The 19,423-nt window shown below is 52.3% G+C and overlaps 1 protein-coding gene and 1 pseudogene across 1 annotated transcript in view; both read left to right on the top strand.

Moving 5' to 3' along the window:
* LOC134350902 (ETS domain-containing transcription factor ERF-like) overlaps window positions 1–19,423 on the top strand; it is a 52,970-nt gene that overhangs the window by 7,270 nt on the left and 26,277 nt on the right. The gene's annotated exons all lie outside the window — the stretch shown is intronic.
* LOC134350245 (uncharacterized) lies at window positions 1,014–1,808 on the top strand (annotated as a pseudogene).

The raw sequence follows: 19,423 nt of genomic DNA on the forward strand, positions 1-19,423 counted from the left end.
CCTCCCTCCCTCCTCCCTCCCCTCCCTCCCCCTCCCTCCCCTCCCTCCCTCCCTCCCTCCCTCCCTCCCTCCCTCCCTCCCTCCCTCCTCCCTCCTCCCTCCCTCCCTCCCCCTCCCTCCCTCCCTCCCTCCTCCCCCCTCCTCCCTCCCTCCTCCCCCCCTCCTCCCTCCCTCCTCCCCCCCTCCTCCCTCCCTCCTCCCCCCTCCTCCCTCCCTCCTCCCCCCTCCTCCCCCCTCCTCCACCCCTCCTCCCCCCTCCTCCACCCCTCCTCCCCCCTCCTCCACCCCTCCTCCCCCCCTCCTCCCCCCCTCCTCCACCCCTCCTCCCCCCTCCTCCACCCCTCCTCCCCCCTCCTCCACCCCTCCTCCACCCCTCCTCCACCCCTCCTCCACCCCTCCTCCCCCCTCCTCCACCCCTCCTCCCCCCTCCTCCACCCCTCCTCCCCCCTCCTCCACCCCTCCTCCCCCCCTCCTCCACCCCTCCTCCCCCCTCCTCCACCCCTCCTCCCCCCTCCTCCACCCCTCCTCCCCCCTCCTCCACCCCTCCTCCCCCCTCCTCCCTCCCCCCCCTCCTCCCTCCTCCTCCCCCCTCCCTCCTCCTCCCCCCTCCCTCCTCCTCCCCCCTCCCTCCTCCTCCCCCCTCCCTCCTCCTCCCCCCTCCCTCCTCCTCCCCCCCTCCCTCCTCCTCCCCCCTCCCTCCTCCTCCCCCCCTCCCTCCTCCTCCCCCCTCCCTCCTCCTCCCCCCCTCCCTCCTCCTCTCCCCCCTCCCTCCTCCTCCCCCCCTCCCTCCTCCTCCCCCCTCCCTCCTCCTCCCCCCTCCCTCCTCCTCCCCCCTCCCTCCTCCCCCTCCCCCCTCCCCCCTCCCCCTCCCCCCTCCCCCTCCCCCCCCCCTCCTCCCTCCTCCCCTCCCTCCTCACCTCCCTCCTCCTCCTCCCCACCTCCCTCCTCCTCCTCCCCACCTCCCTCCTCCTCCTCCCCACCTCCCTCCTCCTCCTCCCCACCTCCCTCCTCCTCCTCCCCACCTCCCTCCTCCTCCTCCCCACCTCCCTCCTCCTCCTCCCCACCTCCCTCCTCCTCCTCCCCACCTCCCTCCTCCTCCTCCCCACCTCCCTCCTCCTCCTCCCCCCTCCCTCCTCCTCCTCCCCCCCTCCCTCCTCCTCCTCCCCCCCTCCCTCCTCCCTCCTCCTCCCTCCTCCTCCTCCTCCCCCCTCCCTCCTCCTCCTCCTCCTCCCCCCCTCCCTCCTCCTCCTCCTCCCCCCCCCCCTCCTCCTCCTCCTCCCCCCTCCCTCCTCCTCCTCCTCCCCCCCTCCCTCCTCCTCCTCCTCCCCCCTCCCTCCTCCTCCTCCTCCCCCCTCCCTCCTCCTCCTCCTCCCCCCTCCCTCCTCCTCCTCCTCCCCCCCCTCCTCCTCCTCCTCCCCCCTCCTCCTCCTCCTCCTCCCCCCTCCTCCTCCTCCTCCTCCCCCCCCCTCCTCCTCCTCCTCCCCCCCCCTCCTCCTCCTCCTCCCCCCCTCCCTCCTCCTCCTCCTCCCCCCCTCCCTCCTCCTCCTCCTCCCCCCTCCCTCCTCCTCCTCCTCCCCCCTCCCTCCTCCTCCTCCCCCCTCCCTCCTCCTCCTCCTCCTCCTCCCCCCCCCTCCTCCTCCTCCCCCCCTCTCCTCCTCCTCCTCCCCCCCCTCCTCCTCCTCCCCCCCCCTCCTCCTCCTCCTCCCCCTCCCCCCTCCTCCTCCCCCCCTCCCTCCTCCTCCTCCCCCCCTCCCTCCTCCTCCTCCCCCCTCCCTCCTCCTCCTCCCCCCCCCCTCCCTCCTCCTCCTCCCCCCTCCCTCCTCCTCCCCCCTCCCTCCTCCTCCTCCTCCCCCCTCCCTCCTCCTCCTCCCCCTCCCTCCTCCTCCTCCCCCTCCTCCTCCTCCCCCCTCCCTCCTCCTCCCCCCCTCCCTCCTCCTCCCCCCCCTCCCCTCCTCCCCCCCTCCCTCCTCCCCCCCTCCCTCCCCCCCTCCCCTCCTCCTCCTCCCCCCTCCCTCCTCCTCCCCCCCCCTCCCTCCTCCTCCCCTCCCCCCTCCCTCCTCCTCCCCTCCCCCCCTCCCTCCTCCTCCCCTCCCCCCTCCTCCCCTCCCCCCTCCCCCCTCCCCCCTCCCCCTCCTCCCCTCCCCCCCTCCTCCCCTCCCCCCTCCTCCCCTCCTCCCCCCCCCCTCCTCCCCTCCCCCCTCTCCCCCTCTCCTCTCCCCCTCCCCCCTCTCCTCTCCCCCTCCCCCCTCTCCTCTCCCCCTCTCCTCTCCCCCTCTCCTCTCCCCCTCCCCCTCTCCTCTCCCCCTCCCCCTCTCCTCTCCCCCTCCCCCTCTCCTCTCCCCCTCCCCCTCTCCTCTCCCCCTCCCCCTCTCCTCTCCCCCTCTCCTCTCCCCCTCTCCCCACTCTTCCCCCTCCCCCCCACTCTCCCCCCTCCCCCCTCTCCCCCCCACTCTCCCCCCTCCCCCCCACTCTCCCCCCTCCCCCCCACTCTCCCCCCTCCCCCCCCCACTCTCCCCCCTCCCCCCCTACTCTCCCCCCTCCCCTCCCCCACTCTCCCCCTCCCCTCCCCCACTCTCCCCTCCCCTCCCGAACTCTCCCCCTCCCCCCACTCTCCCCCTCCCCTCCCCCCCACTCTCCCCCTCCCCTCCCCCCCACTCTCCCCCTCCCCTCCCCCCCACTCTCCCCCTCCCCTCCCCCACTCTCCCCCTCCCCTCCCCCACTCTCCCCCTCCCCTCCCCCTCTCCCCCTCCCCTCCCCCACTCTCCCCCTCCCCCCTCTCCTTTCCCCCTCCCCCCTCTCCTTTCCCCCACTCTCCCCCCTCTCCTCCCCACTCTCCCCCCTCTCCTCCCCACTCTCCCCCCCCCCCTCCCCCCTCTCCCCCCTCCCCCCTCTCCCCTCTCCCCCCTCCCCCCTCTCCCCCTCCCCCCCTCTCCCCCTCCCCCCCTCTCCCCCTCCCCCCCCCCCCTCCTCCCCTCCCCCCTCCCCCCCCCCCCCCTCCCCCCTCCCCCCCTCTCCCCCCTCCCCCTCTCCCCCCTCCCCCCCTCTCCCCCCTCCCCCCCTCTCCCCCCCTCCCCCCCTCCCCCCTCTCCCCCCTCTCCCTCCCCCTCCTCCCCCCTCCCCCTCCTCCCCCCCCCCCCTCTCCCCCCCTCCTCCCCCTCCTCCCCCTCCTCCCCCTCCTCCCCCTCCTCCCCCTCCTCCCCCCTCCTCCCCCCTCCCCCCCTCCTCCCCCCTCCTCCCCCCTCCTCCCCCTCTCCTCCCCCTCTCCTCCCCCTCTCCTCCCCCCTCCCCCCCCCCCCCCCCCCCCCTCTCCTCCCCCCTCCTCCCCCCTCTCCTCCCCCCTCTCCTCCCCCCCTCTCCTCCCCCCTCTCCTCCCCCCTCTCCTCCCCCCTCTCCTCCCCCTCTCCTCCCCCTCTCCTCTCCCCCTCTCCTCTCCCCCCTCTCCTCTCCCCCTCTCCTCTCCCCCCTCTCCTCTCCCCCCTCTCCTCTCCCCCCTCTCCTCTCCCCCCTCCCCCCCTCTCCCCTCCTCCCCCCCTCTCCCCCCTCCCCCCCTCTCCCCCCTCCTCCCCCCCTCCTCTCCCCCTCCTCCCCCCCTCCTCTCCCCCTCCTCCCCCCTCCTCTCCCCCTCCTCCCCCCCTCTCTCCCCCTCCTCCCCCCCTCTCCCCCCTCTCTCCCCCTCCTCCCCCCCCTCTCTCCCCCCCTCCTCCCCCCTCTCTCCCCCTCCTCCCCTCCTCTCTCCCCCCTCTCCCCCCTCTCCCCCTCTCCCCCCTCCTCCCCCCTCTCCCCCCTCCCGCCTCCTCCCCCCCCACTCCCCCTCCCCTTTCTTCCTGCCTGGTGCAGTGTGTGATGTAATGCCTACCCTATGAATAATGAATGCTGAGCAGTGTTCTCAGGCCAGTGGACAGTGTTTCTCCAGACCCTGCCTCTCCACCAGAGACCAGAGCCTTTGTTTGTGCAGCCCGGGGACAGAGCGGGTGTTAACTCCGTGTGTGCCAGTCTCCCACCCTCCATGTACTCCTCTGCTGAAAGTTCAGGAGCCCCTTCCTCTGATGAACCTCTCAGACACCCTGTCCCCAGTTCCCCAACAATTCCCCCACTTTCCCAAAAACCTCATCCAAAACAAACATCTCTCCACGAACTTCCCAGCTGGAGAGATCAGGAGCCGTTTGACTTGTCTATCCTAGCCCATGATTCCCACACCTCAATCTCCCTGTTCAGCCCATTCCCGGCCCTCAGTCCCAACCGATCTTCCATACAATTATCTCCCTCCTTCTTTAATTCCCTCTAGGGTGGAGTGGAATTCTTGAAATTCCTAGCCCTCCTTGTTCAATGCTTATCGCTATCTCTCCCCCCCCCCCCCAAAATCCTGAACCTTTGTCCCCTCCATCAAGCCTCCTGGATTGAGTGAAACCCCTGACCATAAGACCATAACACGTGGATGCACAATTAAACCATTTGGCCCATTGAGTCTGCTCCATCATTCCATCATGGCTGACTTATTATTCCTTTCAACCTAATTCCCCTGCTGCCGTCCCCTACCTTTTACTGCCCTGTCTAATCAAGAACTTATCAACCTCCACTTTAAATGTATCCAATGACTGGGCTTCCAGAACCATCTGTGGCAATGAATTCCACAGATTCTCCACCCCGTGGCTAAAGAAATTCCTCATCTCTGTTCTGTGCTTTCTATTCAGATGCTATACCTTTAGTCCCACATTCTCCCACCAATGGAAACATCCTCCCTATTTCCACTCTATCTAGGCCTTTCAATATTCGGTAGGTTTCCATTAGGATCCCTTTCATTCTTCTAAACTAAAGTGACTACAGGCTCAGAGACTCCTCCGTTAACCCTTTCATCCTTGGGATCAGTCTCATAAACCTCCTCTGGATCCGCTCCAATGTAGCACGTGTGTTATTGGATATGGGGCCTGAAACTGCTCAGAGTACTCCGAATGTAGTCTGATCAATGCCTTACAATTTCTCAGCATTACATCATTGCTTTTATATCCTAGTCCTCTTGAAATTAATCCTAACATTGCTTACCACTGACTCAACTGCAAGTGAACCTTTAGGGAATCCTGTACTAGGACTCCCAAGTTCCTTTGCACCTCTGATTTCTGAATTTACTGCCTATTTGAAAGATAATCTGTGCCTTTATTCCTCCTAACAAAGTGCATAACCATACACTTCCTCGCACTGTATTCCATCTGCCACTTCTTTGCCTATTCACCAAATATGCCCAAGTCCTTCTGTTGTACAAGACACCATTGGGACTACACCTACGAGTACTGCATTTGGTTTTGATAGTCTTGTTGTGGAAAGGGTGCAGAGGGATGTTATCAGGACCTGAGGGTCTGAGTTATGGAGAGGTTGAGTAGGCTGGGACATTGGTTTGTAGCAGACTGATTGCTGACCCTACAGAGGTGTATAAAACCATTGGTGGCAGCAATAGTGAGTGGCCACAACTAATTCAGCAGTATGCATTGATGGGGAATGTATATCCTGGAACCTAATTAAGTGGACACTGAGTGTATGTTCATGGTCTTCTGCTGCTGTAGCCCATCCACTTCAAGATTCAATGTGTTGTGCGTTCAGAGATGCTCTTCTGCACACCACTGTTGTAAAATGCAGTTATTTGAGTTACTGTCGCCTTCCTGTCAGCTTGAACCAGTCTGCCACTTCTCCTCTGACTTCTCTCATTAACATGGCACTTTTACCCACAGAAGTGCCACTCACTGAATTTTTTTTTAAATTTCTCACACCATTCCCTGTAAATTCTAGAGACTGTTGTGCAGGAAAATCCTAGGAGATCAGCAGTTTGAGATACTCGAACCACCCCATCTGGCACTAACAAACATTCCACAAAATCACTTAGATCACATTTAAAAAAACATAGAATCATAGAAATCTATAGCACATTACAGGCCCTTTGGCCTAATGTTGTGCCAACCACGTAACCTGCTCTAGAATCTGATCTGCCTAGAATTTCCCTACCATGTAGCCCTCTATTTTTTAAGCTCCATATACCTATTTAAGAGTCTCTTAAAAAAAACTCTATTGTATCCATCTCTACCACCTTCACTGGCAGTGCATTCCACGCACCCACCACTCTGTGTGGAAAAACTTAATTCTTGACACCTCATTGTACCAACTTCCAAGCACCTTAAAACTATGCCCCCTCATGCTAGCTATTTCAGCCCTGGGGGAAAAACCTCTGACTATCCACACGATCAATGCCTCTCATCATCTTATACACCTTTATCAGGTCACCTCTCATCCTCCATCGCTCCAAGAAGAAAAGGCCAAGTTCACTCAACCTATTCTCATAAGGCACGCTCTCCAATCCAGGCAACATTCTTGTAAATCTCCTTCCTACTCTCTCTATAGTATCCACATTCTGTGGTTTGGTTTGAACAGCAATTGAACTATTTAACCATGTCTGCATGCTTTTATGCATTCAGTTGCTGCCACATGAGAGGCTAATTAGATATTTGCATTAACGAGTGGGTGTACAGGTGTACCTAATAAAGTGGTCACTGAGTGTGCTTGTTATCACCATGCACACACTCCCTCAGCCTCTGTTAAAATGAGTGGTAGGTTAGATGTAGAGTTGCCCATCTTCCCTCTCCTGTCCCCTCACAATGGTGAGGTGGTTCGGTAAGATCAGTCCTCCCTAAACAGTGCCAGACAAGGACAGGCTCTTTGGCCCATCCTGTCTGCTGTACACAGTGATGAAGTAAATCTCTTCTGTCTATATGAGCTATATCCCTCCAGCCTCTGCAAATTAGAACATAGAAAATTTACATCACAATACAGGCCCTTTGGCCCACAATGCTGTGCCGAACACATACTTACTTTAGAAATTACCCAGGGTTACCCGTAGTCCTCTGTTTTTCTAAGCTCCACGTACCTATCTTCAAAGACCCTATTGTATCCACCTCCACCATCATAGAACATAGAATCAGAGTTAGGTTTATTATCAGGTGAGATAGCTGACGTGAAATTTGTTGTTTTGCAATGTTAAAGACATTAAAAGATTCTACAAATTACTAAAATAAATAAATGGTGCCTACAGGTTTTCATATGCTGGGGGAAGTAGTGGGGATAAGCTCCCACTACCTATTAAATGCTCCTAATGGTGTGGGTCTCAAATAACCTGTGACAACCAAGTCTAGGTCCTGTCCTTCACGTGTGGCTTAGCTGATAGGAAACTGACAGGAGAAGGTGCAAAGATGGGTTACTGTTGCCTTAAAATCAGTCACTTTGGGCAGATTGGCCGGTCAGCAGCTCTCCGAGGAAAAGGGAAACTCTGATCTCCAACCTCCAATGCCTTGAGACTGTACCTCCTCATGGGAAAACCTTTTGGGAAAAGTCCGAACTGGAGTCCGTCAGGCAGTCTACGTTGAGTACACCTGTGAAACTGTATTGGTTTCTGCCGTTCCTTGGGATCGATCAGCTGCGTGGGCAACAGCTTGTTCTTCATATCGTACTGCCCTGGCTCACATATCCACTGGGAGGCAACATCCATAGTCAAACCTGACCAATGGCAGACCCAGTGCAAAATTTAAAAACAGGAACAGTGAGTCATAAACACAAGAGATTCTGCAGGGGCTGGAAATCCAAACAAATGTTGGAGGAACTCCGCAATTTCCCTCCATAGATGCTACCTGACTTGCTGAGTTCCCCCAGCATAGGGACAGTGAGGTAACATTCATGGGTTCGTGAACTGTTCAGTCATGTCATCTAATGGGGAAGGGGGAAAAGCTGTCCCTGTATCATTGGGTGTGGGTCTTCAGGGCACCTGTGCCTTCTCCCTGATGGTAGTAATGAGAAGAGGACGTGTCCCAGGTAGTGAGGATGGATGCCGGCTTCTTGAAGCACAACCTCTTGAAGATGCCCTTGATTGTGGGAAGAGTTGTCCCTGTGATGGAGCTGGCTGAGACTACAACCCTCAGCAGTCCCTTGCAATCCTGTGCACTGGTGTCTCCATACCAGACAATCCCCTCCACCGTACATCTGTAGAACGCAGAACAGTACAGCGCAGGAACAGGCTCTTGCCCATGACGTTGTGCCAAATCTCTAAAGCCTTCTGCCTGTAGATGGTCCATTTCCCTCCACTCCCTCCACATTCATGTGCCTATCTCAGAGCATTATGACTGCTTCTATCGTATCTGCCTCCTCCACCAGCCCTGACAGCACATTCCAGGCATCTGCTCTTTGTCTGACAAAAATCGTGCCCCGCTCATGTCCTTTGCACTCCTTGCCAATCAGCTTAAATGCATGTCCTCTAGTGTGAGACATTTTGACGGTGGGGAGAAAGGTCTACTCTAACTATGCCTCTCATAATCTTAGAAACTTTTGTCATGTATCCCGCTAATAATTTCTAGGATGAAGTCCTCTCTGCAGTAGTTAGAGAGGTTAGGTCGGTATTCTTTAGAGCTTGTTATAATTTTAATACGGAGGGATTTCCGGGTCCAAGTCCATAGCTGATAGTGGAGACACAAGCAGATTGGTCAGGGCATTGAGTGTAAGAGTCAGGAGGTTGTGCTGAGCTGAATTAAACTTAGGCTGTACTGGAGTGTTGTGTGTGGCTCTGGTGGACCCATTACAGGAACGATGTGGAAGCTTTGGAGAAGGTGCAGAAGAGGTTCATTGGGGTGCAGCCTCGAAGGTTGTCCTGATGAAGGGTCTCGACCCAAAACTCTTTTCCATAGATGCTGCCTGGCCTACTGAGTTCCGCCAGCATTTTGTGTGTGTTGCTCGGACAAACTTTTGTTTTCTCTGGAGCGACAGAGACTCTTGATGGATTTGTTACAGGAGTTGGGACGACCCATTACAGCTGTAAAAGACGTTGGTGAGACTGCACTTGGAATATTGAGTGCAGTTTTGGTCACACAGCTGTAGGGAGGATATCATTAAATGGGAGGGAGTGCAGGAAAGATTCACGAGGATGTTACTGGGACCGGAGTTATAAGGAGAGGCTGGATAGGCAGGGACTGTTTTCCCTGGAATGAAGGAAGCTGAAGGATGAAAGGTATGAGGGGCATAGATACGGTGGTTGGTCACAATCTTTTCCCCAGGGTAGAGGAGTATAAAACCACAGGGCACAGATTGAAGGTGAAAAGGGTAAGATTTCAGGGAGACTTAAGAGACAGGTTTTTTCACACAGAGGGTGTTGGATATGGAATGAGCTGGGTACAATTACAGTGTTTCAATGACACTTGGACAGGTACAGGGATAGGAAAGATTTACAGGGATACGAGCCAAATGCAAGCAGGTGTTAGATACCTGGAATGGGCTGTCAGGGTTAATGGTGGAAGCAGACAAAATGGTGACATTTAAAGGGATCTCACTATTACAGGAATAAAGCCTCTTTAAAGCTAGCATTGTTTTGTCTGGTGCATTGGAGGCTGAGGAGAGACCAGATAGGGGTTTGTAAAATTATGAGAGGCATAGACAATCAGAATCTTTTTTTTCCCCCTAAGGTAGAAATGTCAGATAATAGGGAGCATGCATTTAAGCTGAGAGGCGGAAAGTTTAAAGAAAGTGTGTGGGGAAGTTTATTTTGAACAGGTTGGTGGGTTTCTAGAATGCACTGCCAGGGTGGAGGTGGAGGAGATAGAGTAGAGGTGCATAGGCTCTTAGATAGGTAGATGAATAAGAATATAAGAAGGTAAGAAATAGGAGCAGGGGTCGGCCATCTGGCCCGTTGAGTCTGCTCTGCCATTCAATAAGATCATAGCTGATCTGGCCATGGACTCACCTCCAATAGACTAGGGTGCCTAAGAATTGCACAGTACTGTATATTATGTTGTATCAGTTACCAAATAACTCTAGTACTGCTGAGCTAATACAAAGGTGAGTACTTTTGTGTCCCAATCACCTTCCTATTTTAACCAATATACAGAACTGTGCAAGAGTCTTTGGCACCTTGACTTCGTGTATGTGCCTAAAACATTTACTCAGTACTGTACCTGTCTTTTCCCCAGAACCCTTACCTCTCCTGCTGTGCAAAAGTCTATCTTACTGTGTTGTAAATATACTTAACGAGGCTTCCCTGGGCAGAGAATTCCACAGACTCACTACTCTCTGGGAAAAGAAGTTTCTCCACATCTATTCTCTTGAATCTTGAGGCTATAGAGACTAGTTCCTCCCTCACCTACCAGTGGAAACAACTTTCCTGTTTCTACCTGTGCAGGAATGTGCATGGAATGGGGGATAAAGATAAAGATTAGCTTCAGTAGTCGCACGTACGTTAATACATACGAAGTGCAATGCTTCGAATACAATACGAAGCGCAATGCGTCGTTTGCTTCAAATCGAATCAGCGAGCATTGCAGTGGGCAGCCCACAAGTATTGCCATGCTTCAGGTGCCAACATTGCATGCCCTCAACTGACTCGTACACCTTTGGAATGTGGGAGGAAACCGGAGCACCCGGAGGAAACCCACATGGCCACAGGGAAAACATGTAAACTCCTTGTAGGGTGCAGTGGGAATCGAACTCCAATCTTATAGCCGGCATAATATGAAGGGCTTTATTTCAACTTGGCATTGTGTTCAGTGAGCTGGAAGGGCCTGTTTCTGTGCTGTACGCTTTCTGTGTTGCAAGTTAAACTGGCTCAGGGATAGGCACAGACAAGTGGATCGAAGGGCCTTTTCCTGTGCTGCCTAGCCCCTTGGAGAACTTACCAGGCTCCCCCGACGTTCAGAAGTAACAGCCCCGAGGATTCAGGTTGGAACCGTACCACACCCACTGAGGAACTGGAATTCCAGAGGTAGTGTGAAAACAAAGGCCCTTTTGTCTTCTCCGCCTTCTCAGTGCAAGAAACGCCTCTCGCTTTATCCGGCTCAGTTTCAATCCAACTGCTGACTCTCGTAGTTGTCTGGACCAACAGGAAAAAATAAATCTCAGGAATGGTCGGTTCATTCTCCTTCACCGCACTCTCCCCCACCCCCACTCCCCCTCTTCTCGAGGGGCAAGGAGCACTGTATTATAGGTGCTGACCTTGTCTAGATCTCAACGTAGGCCTGCAGAAAACTGGGAAGGGAATTCCCCTGGTGTAGTGAGCAGGGCCCAAACCAGTATCCTGGTTTCAGGAAGGATCTCTACAGAGAAAGCAGGAAGCAGGCTGGAGAGGGGCCATGAAGGACGAGGGCACGTTCACTGCCTGGTCAAGGGTTTATTTGGGAAAATAGTCACTGAGTTGTTTATGCAGCCTTCCCCTGTGGCTGTGAGACGTAATCTTAATGCCTCCCAGCCGCACAGGAAGGGCGTGACAATGAATTGTGGTCGTTTTCAGGTAAGCCTGTGTGCTGGCTTGAGGCTGTTGTGAGCACAATCCCTAGTCAATGAGCTACAGACTAGTCTGGTGAAATCAGGTGAGGCCCAGGCTTTTCCTTTGGCCTACTTTGGGGGGCAGAGAGGGGCTCTTCCTGCCCTTGTACAGGGATGAAGGGTAGAAGCACTATCATCATGCATGGCAGAGAGGAATAAGTCAGGAGGAAGTGTGGAGCAACAGAGGGATCTTGGGGTCCTGGTTGGTAGATCCTTCAAGTTGCTCTGCTAATTGATTGGGTGCTTAAGACAGCATTTGGTATGTTGGCCTTCAGTAGTGGGCAGATTGATGAAGGAAGATAGATAGATAAATACTTTATTGATCCCAAAGGAAATTACAATATCACAGTAGCGTTACAAGTGCACAGATATACAAATATTAGAATAGAAGTAAGAAAGAATTTTTTAAAAAGTTACCTCAAACAGTCTAACAGGAGAGGGTTATCACTTCTCCGGTTATAGGTTGCCTCATTATAGTGCTTAATAGTCGAGGATAAGAATGACCTATTTGGAGCAGCATAGTTGTCTTTAGTCTATTACTAAAAGTGCTCCTCTGTTCAGCTGAGCTGGCATGCAGAGGGTGGGAAACATTGTCCCGAATTGCCAAGATTTTCCATAGGGTCCTTGAACCTACTACAGCCTCCATTGTGACCAGTTTGACTCTCTATAACAAAGCCAGAGCCAGCCTTTCTACTCAGTTTATTGAACCTCTTGGCATCAACCATGTTGATGCTATTGCCCCAGCACACCACCGCATAGAAGATTGGACTGGTGACAACAGACTGGTAGAACATGTGAGGGGGCATACTCCAAAGGACCTCATTCTCCTCAGGAAGTAGATGTGGAAGAGCAGTGGATGTGATGTATATGGGTTTTGGTAAGGCTTTCGACAAAGTTCCCTATGGTAGGCTCATTCAGAAAGTCAGAAGGCATGGGGTCCAGGGAACCTTGGCTGCATGGATTCAGAATTCATTTGCCCACAGAAGGCAGAGGGTGGTAGAAGATGGAGTGTATTCTGCCTGAGGTCACTGATCAGTGGTATCCCAGAGGGATCTGTTCCGGGACCCCTGCTTTATAGATAACCTAGTGGAAGAGTGGGTTTGTAAGTATGCAGATAATAGGAAGGTTGGTGAAGTTGTGGATAGTGTCAAAGATTGCCGTAGGTTATAATGAGACATTGATAGGATGCAGAGCTGGGCTGAGAAGTGGCAGATGGAGTTCAATCTGGAAAAGTGTGAACTGATACACTTAAGGAAGTCGAAACTGAGGGCAGAGTACAGAGTGAATGGCAGGATACTTGGTGGTGTGGAGGAACAGAGGGATCTTGAAGTTCACATCCATAGATCCCTCAAAGCTGCCATGCAAGTTGATGGGGTTGTTAAGAAGGTGTACGGTGTGCTGGCCGCCTTTAGTTGGGGTAGTTGATTTCAAGAGCCTCAAGATAATGTTGCAGTTCTATAAAACAGTGGTTAGATCACACTTTGATATTGTGTTCAGTTCTGGTCACCTCATTATAGGAAAAATATAGAAGCTTTCAAGAGGGTGTGGAGAAAATGTACCAGGATGCTACCTGGATTAGAGAGCGTGTTATATAAGGAAAGGTTGATTGAGCTAGACCTTTTCTCTTTGGAGGCAACTTGATTGAGGTGTATAAGATTATGAAGCATAGATAGTGGACAGCCAGTGCCTTTTTCTCAAGGCGGCAATGGCCAATACTAGGTCTGTTTAAGGTGTGTGGAGGAAAGTCTATGGGAGATGTCAAGATCGTTTTTTTTGACACAGTGTGTGGGTGCCTGGAATGGCTGTGCAGGCATTTCAGAGACTCTTAGAAAGACTTATAGATGTAAGTAAAATGTGTGTTAAAATACCAGCACAACTTTGTGGGCTGAAGGGCCCCTACTGTATTATACTGTTCACTGTTCGGTTTTTATGTGGATTGCGGCTGTCCAGTGGGATCACATCTGGATGACTGTGCACAGTCTTGCTGTAATTATTGATATCCTTCATGGATCAAACAGCCTATATGAGCTCGGACACAGCCCTCAGTGCATTAGGAACAGGATTATACCTGGAATAGGCAGGTTAGTCTAGGTGGGAACGTCAGGCTGTTTGGGATTGTATAAGCTGGGGTTTGGAAGCCAGACATTCCACAGGCTGTGATCCTGTCCCTGAAAACATTTGTTTCGTAAATCACTAATGCCTGTTTTACCTACGATTTGTATCATATCGCTGGATATACACTCGTAAATATTGAGTCTCGTTTATTATTTATCCTACTGGCCATGATTAAACACATGGAATGTCTATGTACAGGATGCAGACAAGCTGGGTCTTAGGGAAAGTTTTAGTATTGTTACAGGCTCGGAGAATGCAATGTAAATGCATAGCAGAATTTGTGAAAAGTTCAATTTCTCTAAGTTAGTCATTTGTAACCCAGGGAGATAATGTACCCTGTATAATGCAGTGAAAGTCCTGCCCCCACCAGTACTGTACCCCAGTGTTATACAGTGACAGACCTATCCCCACCAGTACTGTACCCTGGTGTTACACAGTGACAGACCAGTTCCCACCAGTACTGTACCCCAGTATTATACAGTGATAGACCTGTCCCCACCAGTACTGTACCCCAGTGTTATACAGTGACAGACCTATCCCCACCAGTACTGTACCCTGGTGTTATACAGTGACAGACCTGTAGCCCAGTGTTATACAGTGACAGACCTGTCCCCACCAGTACTGTACCCCAGTGTTATACAGTAACAGACCAGTTCCCGCCAGTACTGTACCCCAGTATTATACAGTGATAGACCTGTCCCCGCCAGTACTGTACCCGTGTTATACAGTGATAGACCTGTCCCCGCCAGTACTGTACCCCAGTGTTATACAGTGACAGACCAGTTCCCACCAGTACTGTACCCCAGTGTTATACAGTGACAGACCAGTTCCCACCAGTACTGTACCCCGGTGTTATACAGTGATAGACCTGTCCCCGCCAGTACTGTACCCCAGTGTTATACAGTGACAGACCTATCCCCACCAGTACTGTACCCTGGTGTTATACAGTGACAGACCAGTTCCCACCAGTACTGTACCCCGGTGTTATACAGTGATAGACCTGTCCCCGCCAGTACTGTACCCCAGTGTTATACAGTGACAGACCTATCCCCACCAGTACTGTACCCTGGTGTTATACAGTGACAGACCAGTTCCCACCAGTACTGTACCCCAGTATTATACAGTGATAGACCTGTCCCTGCCAGTACTGTACCCCGGTGTTATACAGTGACAGACCCATCCCCACCAGTACTGTACCCCAGTGTTATACAGTGACAGACCAGTTCCCACCAGTACTGTACCCCAGTGTTATACAGTAACAGACCAGTTCCCGCCAGTACTGTATCCCAATATTATACAGTGATAGACCTGTCCCCACCAGTACTGTACTCGTGTTATACAGTGATAGACCTGTCCCCGCCAGTACTGTACCCCGGTGTTATACAGTGACAGACCAGTTCCCACCAGTACTGTACCCCGGTGTTATACAGTGACAGACCAGTTCCCACCAGTACTGTACCCCAGTGTTATACAGTGACAGACCAGTTCCCACCAGTACTGTACCCCGGTGTTATACAGTGACAGACCAGTTCCCACCAGTACTGTACCCCAGTGTTATACAGTGACAGACCAGTTCCCACCAGTACTGTACCCTGGTGCTATACAGTGACCAACCTGTCCCCAGCAGTATTGTATCCCAGTGTTATACAGTGACAGACCCATCCCCACCTGTACTGTACCCTGGTGTTATACAGTGATAGACCAGTACTGTACTCAGGTGTTATACAGTGACATACCTGTCCCCACCTGTACTGTACCCTGGTGTTATACAGTGACCAACCCATCCCCAGCAGTACTGTATCCCGGTGATATACAGTTGCAAGAAAAAGTTCCTGAACCCTTTGCAATTACAATTACCTAGTTTTCTGCGTTAATGACAGATACAATGTAGTCTGATCTTCATCTAAGTCACAATAATGGACAAACACAATCTGCCTAAACTAATAACACACACAAACAATTGAACTCCTCGTCAATACTGAGTACACCATTTAAACAGTCACAGTCTAGGTTCAAAAAAAGTATGTGAACCTCTGGGGTAATGCTTTCTACAGAAGCTATTTGGAGTCAGGCGTTCCAATCAATGAGATGAGACTGGAGGTGTGGGTTGTAGAGGTGCCCTGCCCTATAAAAAGGACACAAAGTCAGGTTACTAACAGAGCCTGCTCCTCTCAAGAAAGTTCTGTTTATATGCACTATGCCTCGATCAAAACAACTTTTAGCAGGTAATTGTAGAGATGCATGAAGCTGGAAAAGGCTACAAAGGCATTTCTAAAGACCTGAGTGTTCATCAGTCCATAAGAGAAATTGTCCACAAATGGAAGAAATCCAGAACAGTTGCTCCTCTCTCTAGGAGTGGGCATCCTGCAAAGATCCCACCAAGAGCACAATGTTCAATGCTAAAGGAGGTGTAAAAGAACCCAAAGGTAACGCAGAAGTCCACAGAAATATTTAGAGCTTGTTAAAGCCTCTGTTCATGTGTCCATTGTAAGAAAAATACTGAACAAGAATGGTGTTCATGGAAGGACAACGTGGTGGAAACCACTGCTCTCCAAAAGAAAGGGTAGCATGTCTGAAGTTTGCAAAAGGCCACCTGGATGTTTCACAGTGCTTCTGGGACAATGTTCTATGGACAGATAAGACAAAAGTTGATTTTTTTTCCCGGCAGAAATGCTCACTACTATGTTTGGAGGGAAAAGGACGCTGGGCACCAACACCAAATCCTCATCCCAGCAGTGATGCATGGTGGAAGGAGCATCATGGTTTGGGGCTGCTTTGCTGCCTCTGGACCTGGACAACTTGCAATCATTGAGGGAACAATGAATTCAAAATTGTATCAAGACATTTTACAGGAGAATGTTAGCGTAGTGGTCCGTCATGTAAAGCTTAATAGAAGTTGGATGATGCAACCAGACAATGATCTGAAACGCAAGAGTAAATCAACAACTGAATGGTTTAAAAAGAAGAAAATTTGTGATTTGGAATGCCTAAGTCAGAGGCCAGACCTTAACCCAACTGAGATGCTGTGACGTGACCTGAAGAGGGCTATTCATGAAATGTATCCAAGGGTTCACACACTTTTTCCAGCCTGGACTAGGAATGATTAAGCAATGTGTTCCATAAAGACATGAAAAATACAAATGTTTGTTTGTTATTAGTTTAGGCAGATTGTGTTTGTCTATTATTGTGACTTAGATGAAGATCAGACCACATTTTATGAGTAATTAATTTGGAAGACCAGGTAACTGCAAAGGGTTCACAAACTTTTTCTTGTAACTGCAAAATGACATACCACATTCACCAGTACTGTATCTCAATGTTAGACAGTGACAGAACATTCCCCACCTATACTCTACCACAGTGTTATACAGTGGCATTGCTGTCCCCACTGGCACTGTATCCCAGTGTTATACAGTGACAGAGCTGTCCCCATCTGTACTCTACCACAGACTTATACAGTGGCGTACCTGTCCCCACTGGTACTGTACTCCAGTGTTATACAGTGACACAGCCGTCCCCACCTGTACTCTACCACACACTTATACAATGGCGTACCTGTCCCCACTGGTACTGTACTCCAGTTAAATACAGTAACAGACCCATCCCCACTGATACTGTACCCCAGTGTTATTCAGTGACAGAGCTATCCCCACCTGTACTCTACTGTAGTGTAATACAGTGGCGTACCTGTCCCCACTGGTACTGTACTCCAGTTTAATACAGTAACAGACCTGTCCAAACCAGTACAGTACCCCAGTGTTATTCAGTGACAGACCCGGCCCCACTGATACTGTACCCAAGTGTTATACAGTAGCAGACCCTTCCCCACTGATACTGTACCCCAGTGTACACAGTGACAGACCAGTCCCCACTGAAACTGTACCACAGCGTTATCTAGTGACAGATCCGTCCTCAATAGACCAACCCCCTGTTATACAGTAACAGACAGACCCCAATGGGAGTGCACCCTGGTGTTATACAGTAACAGATCGATCCCCAATGGGACTGCACCCTGGTGTTATACAGTAATAGACCGACCCCAATGGGACTGCACCCTGGTGTTATACAGTAACAGACCGACCCCAATGGGAGTGCACCCTGGTGTTATACAGTAACAGACCGACCCCAATGGGACTGCACCCCGGTGTTCTACAGTAACAGACCGACCCCAATGGGACTGCACCCTGGTGTTATACAGTAACAGACCGACCCCAATGGGACTGCACCCTGGTGTTAGACAGTAATAGACCGACCCCAATAGGACTGCACCCTGGTGTTATACAGTAATAGACCGACCCCAATGGGACTGCACTCTGGTGTTATACATTAACAGACGGATCCCAATGCGACTGCACCCTGGTGTTATACAGTAACAGACGAATCCCAATGGGACCGCACCCTGGTGTTATACAGTAACAGATCGATACCCAATGGGACTGCACCCTGGTGTTACACAGTAACAGACGGATCCCAATGGGACTGCACCCTGGTGTTATACAGTAATACACCGACCCCAATGGGACTGCACCCTGGTGTTATACAGTAACAGATCGATACCCAATGGGACTGCACCCTGGTGTTACACAGTAATAGACCGATCCCAATGGGACTGCACCCTGGTGTTATACAGTAACAGACGGATCCCAATGGGACTGCACCCTGGTGTTCTACAGTAACAGATCGATACCCAATGGGAGTGCACCCTGGTGTTAGACAGTCATAGACCGACCCCAATGAGACTGCACCCTGGTGTTGAACAGTAACAGACGGATCCCAATGGGACTGCACCCTGGTGTTATACAGTAACAGATCGATACCCAATGGGACTGCACCCTGGTGTTACACAGTAATAGACCGATCCCAATGGGACTGCACCCTGGTGTTATACAGTAACAGACGGATCCCAATGGGACTGCACCCTGGTGTTATACAGTAACAGATCGATACCCAATGGGAGTGCACCCTGGTGTTAGACAGTCATAGACCGACCCCAATGAGACTGCACCCTGGTGTTGTACAGTAACACACGGATCCCAATGGGACTGCACCCTGGTGTTATACAGTAATACACCGACCCCAATGGGACTGCACCCTGGTGTTATACAGTAACAGATCGATACCCAATGGGACTGCACCCTGGTGTTATACAGTAACAGACCGACCCCAATGGGACTGCACCCTGGTGTTAGACAGTCATAGACCGACCCCAATGAGACTGCACCCTGGTGTTATACAGTAATAGACGGATCCCAATGGGACTGCACCCTGGTGTTATACAGTAATACACCGACCCCAATGGGACTGCACCCTGGTGTTATACAGTAACAGACTGCCCCCAATGGGACTGCACCCTGGTGTTATACAGTAATAGACCGATCCCAATGGGACTGCACCCTGGTGTTATACAGTAACAGATCGATACCCAATGGGACTGCACCCTGGTGTTATACAGTAACAGACCGACCCCAATGGGACTGCACCCTGGTGTTAGACAGTCATAGACCGACCCCAATGAGACTGCACCCTGGTGTTATACAGTAACAGACTGCCCCCAATGAGACTGCACCCTGGTGTTATACAGTAACAGATCGATCCCCAATTGGACTGCACCCTGGTGTTATACAGTAATAGACCGACCCCAATGGGACTGCACCCTGTTGTTATACAATAACAGACTGACCCCAATGGGACTACACCCTGGGGTTACACAGTAACAGACGGATCCCAATGGGACTGCACCCTGGTGTTATACAGTAACAGACTGCCCCCAATGAGACTGCACCCTGGTGTTATACAGTAACAGATCGATCCCCAATGGGACTGCACCCTGGTGTTATACAGTAATAGACCGACCCCAATGGGACTGCACCCTGTTGTTATACAATAACAGACCGACCCCAATGGGACTACACCCTGGGGTTACACAGTAACAGACGGATCCCAATGGGACTGCACCCTGGTGTTATACAGTAAC

This window comes from Mobula hypostoma, chromosome 8 (assembly GCF_963921235.1).
Source record: "Mobula hypostoma chromosome 8, sMobHyp1.1, whole genome shotgun sequence".
NCBI lineage: Eukaryota > Metazoa > Chordata > Chondrichthyes > Myliobatiformes > Myliobatidae > Mobula > Mobula hypostoma.